Source organism: Spermophilus citellus (assembly GCF_964194105.1).
Source record: "Spermophilus citellus genome assembly, chromosome: 2".
In the NCBI taxonomy this organism is placed as follows: Eukaryota; Metazoa; Chordata; class Mammalia; order Rodentia; family Sciuridae; genus Spermophilus; species Spermophilus citellus.
Window position 1 is genome coordinate 182477962 of NC_138183.1, and position 21809 is coordinate 182499770.

At 39.5% G+C, this 21809-nt stretch overlaps 1 protein-coding gene across 12 annotated transcripts in view; it reads left to right on the top strand.

The window, feature by feature from the left end:
- Nucleotides 1-3873: 3873 nt before the first annotated feature.
- Nucleotides 3874-21809, top strand: part of SYTL2 (synaptotagmin like 2) — a 104504-nt gene continuing 86568 nt past the window's right edge. For 11 of the 12 annotated variants that reach the window (XR_014020633.1, XM_081282117.1, XM_081282105.1 and 8 more), the window contains exon 1: nucleotides 3874-4008. The gene's annotated coding sequence lies outside the window, so the exon portion shown is untranslated. Of the gene's footprint in view, nucleotides 4009-5269; nucleotides 5395-21809 lie in introns of all 12 variants that reach the window. The other variant, XM_081282112.1, reaches the window with a different exon arrangement.

Genomic DNA, 21809 nt, shown 5'->3' on the forward strand with positions numbered 1-21809 from the left:
ATTGAAACTCTACCCATAAAACAATAATTCTTCATTTCTTCCTTACCTGCTAGGTACCTCAAATAAGAGGAGGTCTAATTTTTGAAGTGCTGTTTTTTTTTAAACAGTAAAATAAGAAATTTTGTTCTAAAACATGGATAGAGTAAACCTAGAGGTTTAAAATGTATAATTAATGTTGGAATGAGTGTTGGCATGCACAGATGAAAGGCACTGTAGTAATAAGTAGTGATTATTATATATACATGCTTGAGGTGATAACTGCAAATATTTTTCTTTAATTTTTAAAGGATTTTTAATTAAAATGAATATAGATGAATAAAAAGACATTTCTACATAAGATTTTTGCTCATGAAGTTTATAAATAATGATGCCACAATCTTCATCAGAAGTGTTTCTGATAAAGTAGACTTCTGGGTTCCAACTTTGACTTTGTTGCTAGTTTTTCATTTGGCCTGGGTTTAAAGGGCCTGGTTCTTTCAAGTCCCTCCTATCTTCATCTGTGAAATGCAGATACTAAAATCTGTCCTTCCTACATCATAGGGTTGATGTGAAGATTAAACAAGATAATCAAAGTGAAAGGCCTCTGAAAACTACAAAGCCTTGTAGAAATGTAAGACATTATTAAAGGCTGTGGAGAGATTGCTAACACAGATTGATTCAAGGCCAAAGTTTTGTATTTCCAAAAGTTTAAAGATATTCAGTATTTACAAATTATTTAGAAAGCCAAATTCTTGCCTTGGTGACCCAGTACCATGGCTAAATTGTGTTCTAAATGCTGTACATTTGATACCTACCACTATAAGTCATCTAACCACATTACCACACCAGACACAATTATACAGCATTTCAGCAATATCCAAATTTTTAGTGGGTAAGAAGTTATAAATTCACATAGCATAAAGACAAAGTCATGGTTTTAAAAGTTCTTTTACTTTTCCATGGTACCAAAAATGCTGCTCTCTCTAACACATCTACTAAGAGAGACCTGCCTGCCAATGCAACTTAACAAGCATTTATTGAATGCTTGTGGTGTATAAGTCATGGGGTTGGGGAGGATAGAGGTGGTGAGAATAAATGCAAGAGAGAAAGGGTCCCTGAATTCGGGGAGAGTAGAAGATCCTGTGATGACTTACTGTAAAGACAAATGAAATCAGTGCCAACAAAATGGTCAAGAAATAGGCCATAGGAGTAAAAGAAGGTGCAGGGTTAATTAATTCCATCTAGGAGGGAAAGCTGGTGACACTTTTTCTGAGCCTTGATGTATGAGAAGAATCCCTCAAGTCAGATATAAAGGGAAGGCAATTTCAAGCTTGAAGGAAACACACCTAGTCCTTTCCAACAATTAATATTTACCCACTAACTAGCTGGTGAAACTAGACAATTTAGCATTGTGCCACAAAGTCATGGCTGTGTGGTGGTAGGGGTAAGTCCAAGACTCTCATTTGAAAGCAGTAGCCTTGTAGTATCCCACCTGTCCAGGAGGACAGCTCAGAGAGTGTTACACATGATCCTGTAAACAATATTCTATTGTTTTATTTGTTTCATAAAGTGCCAGAATTTTATACCTATTTAGACAGGGTTCCAAATTTAACTCATACTCACTTAGAAAATCCCTCCAGGCCCATACTCCATTCTAAGATTTCTAAGCATATTTATCTTATCCCAGTCAGTTTTCACAGATCCAGCACCAACCTTTACACTGAGTTTTACTTTTCTTCTAGGATTGCATTCTCTGCTCCCCATACATTACTGTTAGATTATTCTTCCCTTTCCAAAAACTCTAAAAGCTCACTTTCAAACATTATGCCACTGTAAACTCACATTTAATGAGACTTATGTTAGGCCAGGCAATGTGCTAAGTGTGTTACAACATTGTCTCCTTTGCAAGGGACATATAGTATTACTATTTCTATTTTATAGAAGAGTCACAGAGGTTTAATGACTTGTCCAAATTCATGCAGGTAGTTCAGTTGTTGGAGCTAGGACCAAAGTCTGTGCATTTAACCCTGCCCTGCACTATCCCTGTCCCCCTTTTTACCCCTTCAATATCAGCATGGAATTCTCTCAAGTTTAAATGTCATTTATATGGCAACCATTTGGAAATATGGCATTCTCCTGTGGTTAAGTGGACCAGGCCACTGCTGACTCGATAATATCATGTTAACTAAGGCTTATCCAGGACTCACTGTGTGCAAGGCACTGTACGATACATGTATTTTCTCATTTTAACTCTCACAGTTGGCTGGAGAGAGGAGCATATTCATTATCTGTTTAACTAATGAACAATCTGAGGCACAGAGAGAATGAGTAATTGGTGTAAGGTCCTATTAGAAACAAATAGGGCCAGTGTTTAGACCTTGTTCATTTGACATCAGGAATCTAGATTTTAATCTCTCAGCCATACAAGATTTGGATGAGTACCCTAAGAAGACTCTACCTCAAAATTTCTCCCCTGTATGCCAGAGTCTGAAATGAGGATCCTGAGACCTTCCCTTGTAGTTAGGTCTTGCCTTTGTTTTCAGGAGCAGAGGGACATTGGAAGTAGCAAGCATCAAGTTCCTTTTACAAAGCCCTGTCGTAGGTAATGCAAAGAGCCACAGGTGAGCAACACCCAGTGCCTGCAATCAACAATGAAAGTGAGGAGCCAGAAGCATCTAAGATCCTGCCACTCCCTTGCTTATAGTCATTCACCAACAGCAATCACCAACAGGATGCAGCCTGCTTCCCTCAGCAAGGCAGGGATGGCTTCCAGCATCTGTTTACCAGTTTTGTCTGTTTCAGCATCCCACACGGCAATAGCCATGACATATAACAGGCATCTCTTCTTGTCATCACCAGCCTTGCAGCATCCATTGTTCTTTCATCCCACCTAACTTGCAGCCCTCCTTCAAGAAATACCTTGGCCACATTTGCATTAAAACCTTTATTATCCCTTTCCCCTAGTGTGTGTGCCTTGTGACATTTTTGGACATCCAGATAGCACTTATTCTGAATTGAAATGATTTACATATTTGTCTCTTGAAAAGCAAGGGGAGTGGCTTAGTTCTCTTTTGCCTCCTGAGTGCTCTTTCACGGACTCCCATGAAATGTTGGGTAAAAGCCAGAATGCACACCCTAAGGTCCCATAGTGCAAGGACTCCTAAGCCAGGTTAGCATCTTTGCATTTGTAAGTCTGGGAGAAGGCAGACCTTTGGAAGAACCCAAGGCAGACCGGGGTCAACCTCAGCTGGGATGGCGGTGAGGAAGATTAGGAAAGTGAAGACTTTAAGGTTCGGAAATTTGCCTGGAGGCCCCATTATCAGTAAATTTTAAACACTGGTCATGAATCAACCCTGTATTTAGAGGTGTACCTGCCTCCCACCAGTTAGCACCTTCCAGGAGCTTGACCAGTCTCCTCTTTGCACACCCAATGGGTGGCTCAGGCAGTACACCTTAATCCAGATATTATTGTATTAGATACTTTAAAAGAATCATCTTGTTTAATCCTTTCAACAACCTGTACACATAAGGACACACTGACAGATGAAAAGTTAAACAATTTAGCCCCATCACAGGGCTCTATAATCCCCATATCCCTTTTCCAGCCTGTCCTCGCTCTGGGTGGGGAGCATCTCAGGTTCCACGCTCTCGGGCTACAGTCACCTTAACACAGCACATATATACTGCTTTCTTCACCTGTGCAAAACCCATGTTGTTTCAGGGCACCTCACAGCTGAGAAGGAGGCCAGAAAGAGAGCAGCAGCAGGAGCCTGGCAAAGCCAAAGAAGGGAAGGGGCCAGGCGGGAGCGGGCGGGTGCCGGAGGCGGGGCGGGGCGGGGCTTCGCCGGCGCGGGGCAGAAGGTCCTGCGCGCCCGCCCTCCTCCAGCGGGGGGAGCCTGCACGCGCAGCCCTTCGCTGACAGCTGCCGGGCGACACCTGGGTTGCGAGGCCAGCGCGCGAGCGGGCAGGGCAGAGTCGACAGGGACTTGCCTGGAGAAGGGAGGCTCGCATCGCCCTGCACCGAGGAAGGTAACGCGCAGCGCCCGGGGCCCGGGTTTTGACCCCCCAGGCCAGGAATTGGGGACTAGAAGACGCGGCAGGCGGAAAGATGTGCTCCTAGCCTGACGGCGACTCAGAAGAGCGCACCCGGGTGTTAGTTTTGACTTCTCTGTCCATTGACGTGTTACCCGGACAACTTTCTTTCCCTCTCTGTGTTTCTGTTCCTCTGTTAAATGAAGGAGTTGGTATAGAACGGTCTTCTTTAGTCTTCTGAGCTCTAGAATGTGAACAGAGTTTTGGCACCTGAGAAGCTTCCTTCCTCAGTTCCCTATTTAATTTAAGAGCTACCTCCGGCTACCCAGGCTGCTGGGGTCCCCGGGTGGGCGGGGTGCTGTTGGGCTGTCGCATTTTGGGGGGCTTTGACGCTAGGCTTGGAGGCTGACTGGAATAGGCTGCACAGTGACGAACGGCCCTCCGAAGGCTCAGGTGAAGAAAATTAGAGCGTCCCCCCCCCCGCCCCCACAGGTGGGGAACGGGCAGGTAAGAGGCTGATGATTTCACTTGTGAAAGTAAGCAGATTTATTTTGCAGCATTCCCCCTACACTAGAGCTCGTCCCGCGGCGTGCTGTAAACCACACGAATGGGATTTATCATCTTTCAAGAAGAAAACTGATTGCTTCAGTGACCAAACATAGGGCTCCATCAGAGTATAGGAAATAGTCTCTCTTTGCACCCATTCTGCCTCCTCCTTCCCTTTCCGTTCTCTTCTCTTTATAAATCCCCTTTGAGGGGCTCCACTTCCTGCTGCGATGAAAAGTCCTTATTTTCGTTTAGTGCTGATTTGTGACCCCAGCTGGCAGCTCCAGTTCTGGGTTGTGATAGAAGTCTTGATAAGAACAGACTCTGAATCATAGCCTGCTGGCACACATAGCCTGGCAAGTCCCTGAGCTTCAGAAATACAGACTATGGAAGGTGGGATGGATTCAAACTCTGTCTAGCTTCCTGTCCCCTTCTTGTCAGCTATTTTTCAGCTAGTATGGTGGCCTCTGCTGTCCACTTGATTTAGCAGCCAGATAGAGGATGGTTGAAAGTTGTTGTGGGTTTCTTAGATATACAGCAGTTCCCGCCCTTCAACTTCTCTCACCTCTGTAGTTTTTCTGCTCCACTTCACCCCTAGAGTGTTATCTAGGTGTGAACAGATTCTAGGACCCCTCAAGCCTGCCCAGGAAGAAGAGAAGGCATGGGGAAGAGGGCAGGAAAATGTTGACTGTCTTTTATTGGGTACTTTCAGGAACTCTTCTGCATATAATGTGTCCTTAATTCTCACAAACTCACATGAGAGGTGGCATACTACACCCCACTGTATGGATGAAAAACTGAGGCTTAGAAAGATTGCTTCTCTTAGTCCCTTAGCTGGTAAGTAGCATGCATGGCTGGGATTCAAATCCAATATCAAATTCTAAACCCCATGTTTAGAATTTCTACTTTGTATTCCTAGAGTAATGGTAAGCTGAAATTAAAACAACGAAAAATGATATTACTGAGCTCTTTCTAGGTGTTTTCACTGTTCAAAGTGTCTTAGAGGTGATATGTCATTTACAGTGCCAGAGTTTTGGTTATTCTAGGGGGAGTCAGTGACTGCCTTCCTTTCTCTTAGCAGCAGTTTTGTTCTAGAATTCCTGCTTGATCCAGCCCAGCTGCTAGTGTGTGGGTGGGGCAAGGGCCCTGTTTGCTTTTTCCTAGAAGTGGCTTGGGGTCTAATGAAAGATTAATTGTCCACATCTGATCCGTTAGACCTGACCGTTGGCTTGTGAATGATCCCACTGTCCCCTAGGAAGCCTTTTTCAGGCTTCACTCAATAAACATTTGTGGAGTGAATGAACTAGCACCTTGTGCAGCATAGTCTGCTCCCCTGTTGAAATGCAAGGCAGCACAGGGGCAGTCTGGGCCCTGTCCTCAAAAACTGTAACGCCAGGCCAGGTGGTTCTCCCCTTTGAGTGATGGAGAACTGTGCTCCTATGCGGGTCCAGACTTCCTGGTAAAAAGTTTGCTGGCACCTGTTTTATAGTTTTTAAAGAAATAGTACACTAGAAGAAATTTGTGTTTGGCTCCCCCCCATCAATCTAACCTGAAAAATGACTTAGTATTGATAAGATCACTCTCTCAGGGAAGGGGAGGAGGAAAATAAGATGGTACTGTTTATCTTAGGACTTCCCAAACTTCTCTATAGAAGAGTCCCTAATGGGAAAGAATATTGACGAGTGCTCCTAGGAGTTGAGATGTAGTTCAGATTGGCTTCAGCAACTTGAAAATGTTTTAAGGACTTATAACATTTTTAAAACTTTGACTTCATGATATGTGGGTCTCAGTTTAAATATGTGAAAAAGTTTTCCACAAAAATACTTGAGTAAAATTAATGTCCTGGCAGATTGTTTCATATTCTTGGTGTTTGGGGGGATCCAGGTGGAAAAGCAGGGCAGAGTTTTTGGTCTGGGGGCTTAAGAGTATTGTTTGCATTTTCCATTCTCTGTTTCACAGTAACAGAGCTTCTTTACTGCCCTGGCAGAGGACACAGAGGACACAGCCCTTTCTCTCATTTTTCAGAATAAGGAATATGTTTTAAAAATAAAGTATTCTTTATTATACTCTATTATCAAAACTGTAAGTATTTGCTGCAGAAAAAAGGTGAACTATAGTAATAATGAAATATTAATACTACAGAAAATAATGAAAATACTAGTAATAATGAAAATACTACTACTAGTAGTAATAATAATTATTATTATTATAATTATAAATAAAATCAATACATCTATACCCAGATATAACTGATACAAAACTTGAGATATAGTTTTCCAGATTCTGTCTCTGTGTCTGAGTAAATTTTAAAAAGAATGAATATAGCTCTTAGTTTTGATTGAATTCTTATCAGAGCTAGAGCCATCTCATATTAATTTTGAAAGAATGCAGAGAATGAATTATGAATAATTAAAAGCATGATAAAGGTTAATTCTGCTTCTGAGCCCAAAGTTTCCCGCCCCCCATAGTTGCTCTGTGTTGTTTAGTTTCCAGCAGAGACAGGTTTCCATCTGTGGAGCTGCTGATGAAGTTGCAGGACCAAGCTTTGCTCCTTGTCAAAGTTTCTCATAAAATAGTAAAGGTTGCTCCCTAGTGTTGTTGATGTGCAAAATTTGAGTATAAAATTCAAAAGTTCATCTGCAAAATGAAGAGAGGTCCCTGAATAAAATTATTGTTCCAGCATCATGTTTTAATCCCTTGTGAACTTGGGTAGCACAAGTTGCATCTCTGAACTGATTTTGACTTCTCTAAATTGGAGATAATGTTTTAGCTTTCCATCACTGTGACAAAATGCCTAAGATAATCAACTTATAGGAGGAAAGATTTATTTTGGCTTGTGGTTTCAGTCCATGGGCAGTTGCTTTGTTACTGTTGGGCCTATGGCAAGGCAGTACATCATGGTTGGAGTGTGTGGTGGGGGAAACTGCTCACTTCATGGCAGTCAGGAATCAGAGAGGAAGGGGCCAGTGTTTCAATATCCCCATCAAGGTCCCACTTCCAGTGACCTAACTCTTTTCTATGAAGACCCTACCACTTCCCAGTGGTGCCACAGTGCCAATGGGCCTTCAGGGAACATTTCATAGCCAAACTATAACACTACTCTACCTTTGTCTACCAGAGTCACACAAATGTCTGGTGAAATTGTTTGTTATTTGAATTGCATGCTAGAGTGTTTACTTTTAAAAAATGTTGAAACATAGAAAGTTGAAAAGCATTGTCAGACTTTATGAAATTCTAGAATCCAACCCTAACATTAATAGGACTTAATTATCATATAAACAACCATTTTGTAACTCTACCCTAAGTTTTCTTCAAAGAATCTAGAATTCCTTGGTGGCTAGTATCTTGTTCATTTTCATCACAATCCTGAATAGGATAGTTGCACTTCACCAGGTAAAGGCAGGCTTGCCATCCAAGGAAGTTATTGATTTGCACAAGGAATTCCTAAGCATTATCTCTAGTTGCCTTAAGCAAGGCAGAAGGCATGCTAGAAGCAAGCAGTACGGTAGCTTGGAAGTCAGTGTGCCCATTGGTGGGGTGGGGGATGATGAGCATCAGCAGCCATTGGCTTAAGGGTTCTCTCAGGCATGCACCCTGCTCCTGGCAGCTCTGGAGAGAAGTGTGGACCCTGCATTGGGAGGCAGGTGGTTTGGCTTCTACCTCTGCATCTGTCATAGGCAAGTTGCTCAAACTAGGTTCAGTTGCATCCTCCCCCAGAGCTTTCCTTTCTTAACTATAAAGTTAGGGATTTGGATTATATGAGGTTCTTTACAGTCTTTAAAGTCTCATTCTGGTTCATTTTTAAAAAATTATTAATTTCTGACCAGATAGAAATCTGGTAAAGAATTATCACATCCAGACAACTCGGGTGTCAGAAAACGTTCTCACTTTCTGTTGCTGTGAGCTTTTGGTGACCCCCTAGTGATTTTTCTAAGGATCTTCTCAGCTGACAGCCTTCCACAGATCATTGAGAGTAGTTGTTTCTGTTCATTTGTTGCTCTTAATCTAAAACCTCTTACAATGTTAGAAGAGAGGACTGTTTGAGGGTAATTTGTGGACAGGTGGGTGTATAGAAATATAGAGAAAGCAAGGGTTTTCTGGTAATAAAGCCATGTGTTTCACTGAGTACTTGCCTCTCAAGTCACTAAATAAAGTATTTTTCCTTAGTGTCCCTTGGGCACTTGGCCTTGTGTTAGAACTTGTGCAAAATGTGGAAGAGGCACAAGATCTCATTCTTCAGTGGTCAGCACTGGAAGGGGTGGGGAAGATGATACAGAACACAGGGGTATGCAGCTGTGGTTAGAATAGGAAAGAGATGAAAAGACCAATTTGGGAAATGATTGAGTCCCTGAACGCTTATATTGTGTAATTTAATGCTGCAGTCTCCTAGCCTGGGATAGTTTCTGGCACTCAGTGGAAACTTAATAAAGGTTTTAAAATTAAATAATAAATAAAATAAAGGAAGGAAAGAAATGAATTGTTCTCTGAAATGAAGTCTTTGCTGAAATATGATACAATGTCCCTCTGATAGTTACAGTGATTTCTTTATGTCCATTCAACTGCAGAAACACTTCCCTATGCATTATCCCTCATATTGATGATTGAGATAAAAGAAGGTCAAAATTAAAGCATTTCCTAATGTCTTACTTTGTAGATACTTTGTACTTATGGGTAGAAATAGATTTGGCTTATTATTTCTAGATGTCTTCTTTCTATAAATGCATCAAAAATGCTTTTGAAGTTGGGATGAATTTAAGATCTAGTAAACAATTTCACAAATTTGCATTGTGAGCTAAAAGGAGAAAGACAGTCATCACTTGGCTTCTGGGTGAATAGACATTTCTTTTTCCCCTTGCAGAAGCATTGTTTTGCTGTCAGTCTTGACAAAACTGACACATGAGCTTCTGATCAGACAGATGTGCTTTGTGCCGCCATTACTCATGGGCACAGGCGCCTGGGCTTTCCTGTCACTGGCTGAGTCACTTGATTAAAACACAGGGCTTTAAGGCTGAGGGCATGGGCTGGATCTCAGACCAGTCTGAGTTGCTCAGTCAGAACTGTACCCTGACCATCCCTGCCCCCTCTCTGCCCATGATCTGTGTTGGCAGGAAGACAGCTGTGGCAAGTTGGATTCTTTAAGTCAGATTCTTTACCACTGTTGGTTTTCAACTAGTCATTTACATTTTAGAAGTAAAGGGTTTTAATTTTCAGTTTGGTTGTACTGTTTTAGTTCTTCAATCCTGGGACATGTTCAAGGAGACCTTCACTATCCCCCCAAGTCTGCAACTATTATCTTAGTCTATAATCTCCATGCGTGTGTAAAATGGGAATAATCATACCTGCCTCACAAGATTGTTGAAAGGCTTGGATGAAGTCATTTAATGAAAACCAGCAAAAACAGATACTGTTGCTAGGTGGTTGGCCAAGGACTCACCTTCTCATTCCTATCTGAGTCCATTTCTGAATTAGCTACACTTTCTGTGTGACATATTTGTGGTAACTTGTAAATAGATAAAACAATATGTATTCAGAATGCAATTGCTATAGATCTACTGAACTGATGGCATCTAAGAGAAATAATTGGTTATGTAGGATTCATCTTCCTCAGTTACTTTAAAAGCATTTTACCTGATTTGGGATGAATTTGGGTTGTTAATGTGATATACTGCATTTTATCTATTTCCTTTTCAGGAATCTGAAGGCAAGTGAATGATACTGATATCTGATGTTTACTGAGCACTTACTGTGTATCAAGTTATTCTAAGCACTGTGCCTGCCTCAATTTATTTAATCACAATAGTCTATTATTTATGCTATTTTGGTACTATTACTGTTCCCATTTTGCGATGAGGAAATTGAGGTCTAGATAAGTAAGTTGCCTGAGGTGACATAGCTAAAAAAATAAGAACAGAGACTTTTAACCTAGAAAATCTGACTTCAGTGCCCATGCTTTGGATCATCAGAAGATAATCTGATGATCTCCTATTCTATTTGTAGCCTAATAGCATTCTTCTCTTTTGTTCATGAAATCAGGAACCTTCAAACTGAGTTCTAGATACAGAATAAGAATTCAGAATTTGACTGGTGTTTAACCACACAAAATAATTCTTGGAAATGAGCTGGTTACAAAACCTTTTTTTTTTTTTTTTTGTTACAGAGAGATACTAATCATTAAGGAAGCTTAAATATTTCAGGAAATATCTGGAGGTAAACTAGACTACAAAGTGATAAGTCAGCAACTGAGTGGCCTATTTAAGAATCAGTACTGACTGGGAATATAATAACTAAAATGTTATGGTTAAAAGGCTAAGTAATAGTTCTATTTACATTAAGTAAGTCATATCATTTGTTTAATTTATTTAGAAAAGCAAAAATAGACTCTTCCACTCCTTTTGGAGATGCTACAAATAATTATAAGAACACAGTAATAAACAGAATACTTATTATCTACTGAGTATATACTATGTGTCAGTTCCTTGCTCATCTAATTGGCAGGACAGCTTTCTGAAGTAGATGATATTTATCATTTTGCTGATGAAGAAATAAAAGCACAGGCAAGTTAAACACCTTGTCCTAGGTCACAGAGTTAGTACATGACAAATTAATTCAACTCAGTTTGGTTACTTTGCCACAAAAGCCTGTGCTCTTTCTACTATGTAGTTCTTTAGAGGAAAGATGTTATGTTTGTGCTTACTGAATCCTGTATTGAGACATACTATTTAGCATGAGGCTCATAATAGTATTTAAAACTGAGACTATTCCAGGGAACCTGAATATATTTCTATTACCCTGGAGGTGAAATTTTGGACTTGACAAAATCTTCCAGGAAAAAAAATCGGCTCCTCCCAGCACAGTAGGGCCTAAGGGATCAGCCGCTTACTGATACAGTTAAGAGACTGCTCTGCCTGGGATGAGAGTACCTGAAATGTGACTCTGGAGAACTTGCAAGCCATCTTTCCTTAAGCTCTATTTCTAGAAGATTCCTCACACATTTTGTGCTGGGGCATCACAATTTGACAAATGAGAGGGAATATACTGAAGAACTTGAGTAAAAATAGTCTATTTATTTATTATTATTTATTATTATTATTCATGATTATTTATTATTATTTATTAAAGTCAAAGACTTCTTATGTCAGTTTCCCTAGTCAGACCACTTAGACATTACACTATTACTATTTTATACAGATTGAGTATCATTTGTATGAAATTCTTGGAGTCAGAAGTGTTTCAGCTTTTGTATTTTGAAATATTCACATAGGGAGATATCTTGAGATGGGACCCACGTCTAAATAAGAAATTCATTTGTTTTCTATACACATTCTACACATAGTCTGAAGGTAATTTTACATAATATTTTTATTGCACCTTTGTTCTGGCTATAGTCTACAACATGAGGTCAGGAGTTGGATTTTCCACTTGTTGGGTCTCATTGACACTCAAAATTTTTGTATTCCAGAGCATTTTGAATTTTTGAATTAAGGATGCTCAACCTGTAACATGTACCCTCAAATCCTTTTGAAATAGCACATACTACCTTTTTACCAATGTAGTCACTGTGTTCTTACTAGAATGCAAGGGACACTTTGCCAATAATTTTAATAACGGATAGTTTCTAAGTATATTCAAAGGTGGAAGGTCAAAAGCTGGAATTATGAAGCACAATGGCCAGAAAAGTGATAAAAGAGGAGCTACAGTATATTTTTGAGTAATGTCCATGGGCAAGTGTGAATTTGGATGCCCATGTTTCCCAAAGAGCCACTTTGAAGTAGAATGAAATTGGCTTTGGAGTCAGGTGAGTGTGAATTTAAACCTTGAATCCACTTACTAGTTATGTCATTGAGCACGTAACTTCTCTGAGTCTTCCTTTTCTAAAAAAAAAAAAAAAAAAAAAATTGCTTCACTATCTCATAATGTGGCTCCAAGGTATAAATAAGATAAAGAATATATTAATGTGGCTAACATTGTGCTTTATACAGAGTTGCAATTCAGTAAATGTCAGTTCCCTTTCTCTTCCTTTCCTTTTTCTTTTTTCCCCACCTTCCCTTTCTCTTGGCTGCTTGTTTTGGCTCTTGAGGGTAAAAATGGTAAATATAGTGCAATGTGGTCAATGTAGTAAAAATACAGCTTTTGGGGAGATTGCAGAGAGAGCAATTGCCAGGGACAGTTGGGAGGTACAGTTGAACTATACCCATATCTGAATAGGGGTTTGCTAAATTGAGAAGGAGGTGAGGTGGAGAGCACAGGTTGAGAGACATTTCACTTTCAAAGGCATAGAGAGAGGAGGGGCATGGGATTCTAAGACGGGGAGAGACCACTAAGTTAGCATATAGGGCTGGTAAGTTGTGGGTGGAGGTTCTGCTAATGTGGTGAGCTGACGACCAAAGGTGAAATCAAGCTAAAGTTTTGCCCTTTATCTTGGAGACTGCAAGGAACTCATGGAAGTTTCTAAATACTATGAGTGAAATAACTAAATTACTTTTTTAAGACTATAATACTGCCTAATGTGTGGAAGATAGATTTGAAGTTGACTGGCATGCTTACTTAAACCTGTGAGTATGGATAAGATGCTATATTTTAAAGGTTTTTTGGGGGCAAAAGTTGATGATATTTTTAGAGACGGTGTATTTAATTCAGGACTTCTCTAGGAAGATACGTAATGTCTTAGAAAATGGTGACCGTATATACTACTTTAGGGACTGGATTACATTGGAGACAAATTATTTCAAAAAGAAAAATGTGTCATGCCTAGAGCTAAGTATATTTACCATTCCAGTGTGCTTTTGGCAGATTGAAACCTTGAGAAAGTGTAAGGCCCCCTTTCATATCTCCAGAATTGAGTTTAAAATTCTAGGAATAGTCAACACCCAGTGAATGCTGAGTTTGGTCACTGCTTGTAGAATTTCTTGTGTTTAGCATGCATTGCTGTGGTTAGCAGCTTCTGAGTTTCCTGGGGGGAGGAGCAGGGAGACTCAGGCTACAAAACTATCTTATATGGGAAATTCTAAGAAGCTGGGTGGCTCTTTACCTCAAGCAGTCAGGATCAGACACAAGTGTGTGTTTATATGTTTCTAGGCCTGTGTTTATTTATGTTTTCCTGAGTGTTGTCTGATTTATTCAGACCAGAGGGAAAACCTGACTTATATCCATAATTCTTTGGGGGAAAGCCACTGGGGAGATTATCCTTGGTAACTAGAGGTGCCTAAATATAAAGACAGTCACTTGCTTCCCTGCAAGAGCCAGCCTAAGGCCAGAAGCCAAGGGTGTGGAGGAAATGTGGCTCCACCTGTCAGATTCTGCCAGGCACAGATGTGACCCTACCATGAAACTGAACCCAGGTGTTTGCTTGGTGTGTGAGGAAGTGTGGGGTGGATGGATGTGTTTATCTTTACCCTTCTCTGCAGATCACTCACTGAGTAGCCAGGAACTAAAAGTAAGTTTGGGGTGACATTCAGCACATAGGGAGTAAGATGTATATTTTAAACCCTAAAGGCATTCCATGTTGGATTTTGAGAATACTAATCCTTTGAACCTGACCTCCTTCCTGTGCCAAGGCCCATATTCTTCTCACTTGTATTAATCGAGCCTAGAATTAGTTGTTTAATAGATTCTGGTTTGGTCTTTTTCCTTTGAGAACAAACACGAAGAATGACAAACTATGAGTGGGAATGTTCAAGTCCTTGGAAGTATATTTGCATGCTTCACTGTCTGTAGGTGCAATGACCCAGTTTTTAAGTTGAACTTAATATCTAAGTATGGCATGATTAGTTGGTCTTCACTGAAAATTTATTGCTATTATTTTAAAACTATTATTAAATAATGAACATTTATTGATAAAAGAGGCTCTAGTGAAATGAACATTAGATTTGTGGAAGATCTAATTCATTTAATAAACACTGACTGTGCGCTATGTTTATTATGTGCCAATAATTGTTTTAGAGTCCAGTGGAAAAGAAAGATGTCTACCATTATTATGCAGTGTATAAGCACAGAAGTGGGGTAGCAAGAGGTAGGGGAAAATGAGTGCCATGGTACAGCTTTCTGGAAGAAGTGACACTTTAGAAGGGAACTTGGATAAATAGGAATCAAAGTCAAGAATGGTGGGAAATGTGTGGTGAGCACAGCTTCATGTTCAAAGCAAGGCTAGAGCTGAGACCAGAGAGATAGGAACTGGTTGATTGATCAGGGAAAGCTTGGTACACTTCATTAAGGAGACTGGACTTCTGTATGGACTTTTATTCCCCTTGGTTGAGCTCTTGCTGACCCTATCATTTTGGAATTCTGCCTGTCCTTAAAGCTGCAGCTTTATGGCAATTCTTCTTCTGTACATATTAGCCAAGTTTTCTTTTCCTTTGCTACCTAGTTTAATGTTTAGCTTATACCTCTCTTATGGCCATCATCACATACCAATATTTGTTATCAATCTTTATGTACTCATCTTCCCTATTGGTCTGAAAGTGCTTAGAGGGCAGGGACTCGGGAAACTTATTTTTTTTCCCTTAATGCTCAGACCTCATAAGACTGACACAGTATAAGCATGTCAAATGAAAATATTTTTAAGTGCTAAGTTATGTTTGCTATAAGAATTTGGGGGTCAGTAGGTAGTTGTTAGTTAGATATTTGGGTGTTTTATATTCCCACTTGAGCAGAAAAGAATTAACATAGCAGGCCCTAAACCGCTTATGCTTAGAAAAGCCTGCTTAGATGGCTGCCCTTGTCTGGCATCTGGGAACTTGGATTTCAGGAGGGTTCCTACTAATCTAAATGATAAGGGCAGTTCAGTGCAGGTCGCTGTAGCTCAACTGTGCAAACAGTATGGTTAATGCTGAGTAGCTGCTTTCCTTCTGGGTGTATAGAATTTGGATACATGCAAGGCAGGGGTTGCCTATGTGGCCAGATCCCAATAAGAACCTTGCACTGAATGTCTAATGAGCTTCCTGGGTGCTAACACTTCACACATGTTGTCACTGTGTGTTGTGTGTCCTGAGTGGCTCCACTGGGAGATACCCTTAAAAGCTCACAATTGGTTTTCCCCTGACTTTACCCTATACCCCTTTTTCCTTTCTTGACTTTGCTTTGAATCCCTTCACTATAAGGAGTCAGAGCTGTCAGTATGACTGTATGCTGTCTTGAAACCTAAAGCAGGTCTTGGAGATCCCTTCAGCACAGCACAAAATGCCACGAATATAGAGCCAAACATTTTTGTTTTTTTAAGTTAGGACTTTGTAGCTATGACTCAGACTACAGGTCTTTCCATGAGATTGAGGCCCTTTCTTAAGACTGTGTATGTGCACATGCAGGAGATGCTAAAGAAGCTTCACAGTTTTTGGTTATCCCATAAGTCAAAACAGATTTCACCTTTTGGAAATAAATATCAAACTTTGAAACCCCTATCTTTTTTTTTTTTTAAAGAGAGAGAGAGAGAGGAGAGAGAGAGAGAGAGAGAATTTTTTTTTAATATTTATTTTTTTTAGTTCTCGGCGGACACAACATCTTTGTTTGTATGTGGTGCTGAGGATCGAACCCGGGCCGCACGCATGCCAGGCGAGCGCGCTACCGCTTGAGCCACATCCCCAGCCCATGAAACCCCTATCTTTGAGAGTTAGGATCTGATGATCTTTTGGTTTGCAAGCAAACTGAAAATGGGAGGACTCACAAAACAAACAAAAAACTGAACTTGAGGGCAGATTTATGGTATGGTGAGATGGATGAGTGGACAGGTATGGTATGACCAGGCAACAGCCAACAAAAACAAACATTTTCGAACGTAACATTTATGTAGAGATTAACAGTTTTTCAAAATGCATTCACATATGATATCATGTAACACTAAATAACTTGGTTAGTAAGTAATATTATCAGTTCACGGATGAAGAAACTATGATTCATAAAAAATTGAATAGTTTACCTAGAGTGATAGGATCAGTTTGAGATAGAACTAGAACTCAAATTCAATTCTTCAAATTGTAAATCTAGATCCAGCAAAACTTAACAACTATGAATTTTCCTAGCCTCCAAATACATTTAGGTTTTAAATTTATTTTAAAGTATTTATTAGTCAGCTGGCAGAAATAACAGATATTAATGAGTGAATGAAAGAAGTTAAGACAAGTTGCCTATTCCTGCCATAGGGCATATTGTGCATGACCTGCTTTTTTTTTTTTTTTCAGCAACTACATTTATAATTTGGATAGAAACAGAAGCAGGCAGGAGAGCTGGGAGGATGTGGCTCCAGTTCCAGAGCTCATGGTGTTTTGCAGGACAATTTTGAAGCCTTCTCAATTGCTCCCAATAAAATCTTGGCAAGAAAGAGATATTGGAGAAGATTTGATTGCACTTTTTAAAACATCTCAGGTATTATCAGAGTTTTAAAAATATCACTTATCAGAACTAGTTTATTAGAAAAATTAGGGGCAATATTTGCCTTAGATTCACTCTAATTATTCCTTGAAATTGAAGGATGAGTTCCTTGGGGCATTTTTCCTGCTTGAAAATAAGAGGTGCACAGTTTATCTATCATGTTTTTTCATCTATGTGTCACACATCAACTAGTTGTTATTTTTTTTTCCAGGTACTGGGGATTGAACTCAGGAGCACTCAATCAATCACTGAGCCACATCCACAGCTCTATTTTGTATTTTATTTGGAGACAGGGTCTTACTGAATTGCTTAGTGCCTCACTTTACCTGAGGCTGGTTTGAAGTAGCCATCCTCCTGCCTCAATCTCCTAGGCAGCTGGGATTACAGGTGTGCACCATGGCACCCGACTTAGTTTTTTTTTTTTTTTAACTTGAAGAATTTCTTTAATCATCCCAAACATACCTAGAAGTAAGAAATTAAAACCATAAAACATAGAGAAGCAAAATGAGAGCTGGGCATGGTGGTGCATGCCTATGATTCTAACAACTTGGGAGGTTGAGGCAGGAGGATTGCAAGTTCAAGGCTAGACTCAGCAACTTAAAAAGATCCTCAGCAAAATAAAGAGACCCTTTCTCAAAACAAAGGAATGGAGATATAATTCAGTGGTTAAGTGTCTCTAGGGGAAAAAAAAAGCAAGAGACACTTAAAGAAGTTAAATAACACAGGGTAACACAGATGTGGAGGGGAGGTAGCCCTGGAATTCGAGTTCAGGCCTGACATAGAAGTCAGTGCTCTTTTTCTTCCCTGTGCTGCCTGAACACAGTGGTGTGACTTCATGCAATCACAGTCATTCTATCAGCTCTATTAGCTCTATTACATATGGCTAAATCTTATCTGTTACCCTGAGTAAATGTTAAGGCTGTTCTGTTGAGAAGTTCAAGCTTCTGGTGCTCAGCTCAAAGTTTTAGAGAAAAAGGTTGCCTTGGTGATGATGGTATATGTGTGTGCTCTGAGCTCATGTGTTCTTTCCTGGGTCTGATGGGACTCTAGAGTGGCAGCCTTCCTGCTTTCTTCATAGGGTGGCAGGTATAAGTGAGGGGTGGTGATGGTGTCTCTTTTAGTTTGTTGATTTCAGAGCCAGCTTGCCTGAAGGCATCCTTTCTGAAAAATATTTGGTAAAATATCATCATCTGTGAATAATCCACCTAATCAAATTTTAAAAGTAGGTAAATATTTTTATATTATAGGACTAAAAGAAATAAAAGTGGGTGGTTTGGGTACTCTGTACTATTCTTGTTAGTTTCATCCTGAGAAATGTTTTTGTATAACACTTCTTTTAAATTATCAGTACATTGTGCTAAGGAAACAAGGCCTTGGGTTCCAGAGAGTTCAGTGGAAAGTGCTGACCATGAGCAAGTGAATCCTGGACTGGTACAATCCCTGGCACAGACTAGGGACACAATGAATATTTGCTAAATGAGTGCAACTGAGACCACCAGGCATAAGCATCTGCCCTCTTCTGCCCAAAGGACATAGCAGCTCGGTCCTACCTCCCATTAGTGTGCTCTGGCTGGAGATGGGAGGATTCCAGGTTTTTTTAGGTGAACCTGGGGCCAGACCATCATCATTTTAGAGAATGAGACAAACATTTTTGGGGGGCATGATGTGATTTTCTTTGGGATACTGAGAATTGAGTTAGTTGCGATGGTAATAATAATAATTAATAATTACATAGTATTCTCTATGCACCCATTGCTAGACTACGTATAGATATATACAAATTCATCTAATCCTCACATCACAGTTTTAAATAAATATTCACCATTGAGGAAGCTAAGTAACTTGCCCAAAGTCATATAGTAACTGGTTATTTGGAAATGTAAATGTCATCAGCTTAGTATAGCTACTTAACTTCTCTTTAGTGATATTATAAGGGAATGGAAACCAAGGCATTTAAAAAGGCCATCTATTTCTTGTGGTTTTAAAAATTATTATTATTATTAGAAGAAAAGTGCAAGTAAATGGTTTCACTTTCCATAAACTCTTGGAGCAGTTCCTGGAAATTCTGCTTTTCTTTTACCTCTATGTAAACCTCAAATTATTATTTATGCTTTTTTTCAGAAAGAAATAATAATGTTTGAGTCTTGTTTTTTGTATACCCACCCCCAATTTAATGATATCCACCCTCCAAATACCAAGCAAATAGTAGAAATCAAACCCAAACAAGCATAAAAGACTGTGAATGCAAGTTCCCTAATTAAGGGATCAGTTCATGAGATGCATGATACCTAAATGGGAATTTGGACACTTTTCAATTTTGTGATATGAGAGTTTATTCTGTGACCTTGAGGAAGTGGGAAGTTTTGTTATTCTGTTGTCCCTAAGAATTCACATTTGCTTTTTTGAGTGATTGGAAGATGGAGATTGAGGAACCTTGAGTTTGTTTCTCTAATGAGTTTCACAACATCATTAATTAAAGATAACAGAGCATTAACTTCTGATTTTGATATGTTTGAAGTTGTATTGAACCTATTATTAAATATTTTTAAAATATTAAATATTTTGCAGGGTTCATGTTTGTGTGGAGGAACAATACTGACTCAATCAATGTGGAAATAAATACATGCTTGCCAAATTCCAGTCACAGATCCTGCAACCCTTTTTTCAGTAATAAGATTTTTTTTTATCTGTGCAGAACTAAATAATGTGACAGCTGTGGGAACTTAGCCATGGAAATGCCTATTTCTTTGCCTGTTGGAACAATTTCCATGACAGAAAGTGTTGAAACTATGCTGTTGATTTCTAAGGACAGGTTTATAAAACATCAGTTATAAGATAGATCATCTAAAATTTCATAGATACTATAACATTTGAGGTAGCTAAAACTTTTCTCCATATCTGTCTCTTTGAAACTGTAATTCCAAGTCCCTGAGAAAGAAAAAAAAAACTTCTCATCTTTATAACATAGAAATTGATAATAACCATTCTCCAATCATTTCCTTCCTTATGGGTATTCATATTTTGAAACAGAGACACAATAAAGGCTCTGAAACTAAGAGTCTTGGAGGGGTGTGTTCATTGACAAATAATTTACTTCTATGATTTCTCTTGTGAAATTATTTTTACTTTTTGGTTTATTGTTTGTAGAAGAAAAAAATAATCTTTTTGGAGGACACAAGGCCCTTAAGGTAATACATTTCATTGAATCCCCATTCAAAGATGTTTTTCATTGGATTAAGTACAAAGTTAAACTACGGGTTAAAAGAAATGATTGGCCCTGACGTGGAATAGAACTCAGAAAGACAAAGGGACATTTAGCTCTCAGTTGCATCCACTATACTGTCAAGTAGTCTATCCTGAACTTTTCTAGAAGAGTGGGTTTGAGGGAGCTCTTTGTTAGAGCCTTGGTCATCCTTAATTTGAAGATCACACCCAATGTAGACTGGATTGGTAGCATGGCTTCCTAAGTTATATCATCTTAAATGATTCAGAGTCTAACTTCCTATAGAGCACCAGGCTTTCCTGGAGAAGGACCCTACCCTTCATCTAACCTTTTCATCTGATCTCTGACTCTTACTAGGTACATTCCCAAATTCACACATTACAATAATCTCTCCTGCGAAGTTTACCACCTACTTATTGTATGTATACTCCATCTTCTTAGCTATTTGTCAGCACATCAAGGTAATTAATCCTCTTCTCTTGCAGCTTTTGTATTGCTAGAGCAGCTGGTAGAATTTCCCAGGGAATAAGGTTTGGAGTCATTGGTCTTTCTCAGATACAAGAAGTTGAAGGGCTGAGGATGGAAGTCAGTGGAAGAGCATTTGCCTACTATGTACATGCTGGGTTTGATCACCAGCACCACAAAAAGCAAAAAAATAGAAAAAAAATGTTGAGAAAGCAAACAGTTATTTGCTGCACATATTTCCTTCCTTATGAGCTCAGTGTTTAGACAAAGAACCCCACATGCATTACTTCCAACATCTTGCTAACCACACAACTTCATCTGGGACTTAGGCTAGAGGAGAGGGAGTGAAGTGGGCATGAGTAAGATTCTTCAAGTATGTATTTGAAGAGCTGTTGCAGGCGTGTTGGGAAACAGCTGTCTACTGTGTCCATAATGGACATATAATGGACAGTACAAAAGGGAACAACAGATGGCAGATTAAATGGTAATCTTAGATGATAAAGAACTGGTCTGATTTACCTTTAGAACAGGAAAGGTGCTTGCTTAGACGTCATCTATCTCAGTCTTCTTTTTGTGGATGAGAAAACATCCACAGTGTGCTATGTGCAGGTCATATGAAAAGTCCAAGCTCACAAAACTAGAAGGCAGCATATGAAGCATTGAATTGCTTTCTTTGGGCTTGCAGTTTGGTGTTTTCTTATAACTCCGTGCTCCCAATCCTTATTTATTGAAAGATTGTAACTGGATTCTTAAGTGCTTTTGAGCAAAACCTGAGGGCTTTTCTTTCTGGAATTTTTTTCCCCAAAAAGTCTGGATGATTGTCTTCTGAACAGGTGCAAGTAAAGTGGAAGATTTTTCTAGAAGCAATCATGAACAAGAGTATTTAATGAGAATTCTCTTTTTGGAAGATACACATTTGCTCACATGAACATTTGCTCTGCTCTTCATCTATTGGCACTAAAGTGATTTCCATCTCCTTTTGTTCACTCTTCTGCTGTGGAATTATGATCTGGCAAGAGCTGCCATCACCATAGGGTGCATCTCATGTTCCCTAAATAGACAAGCAAGAATCTTCAAGTTTGTTCTATCTCCCAGGGGTCATAGGAAGCTGTTAGGAGCTGTCCCTGGAATGCAGATGAATTTAGAATGGAAGAGAAGGCACAACATTTGGCAGATAGTAGGAACTTACTAAGTCATTATTAAA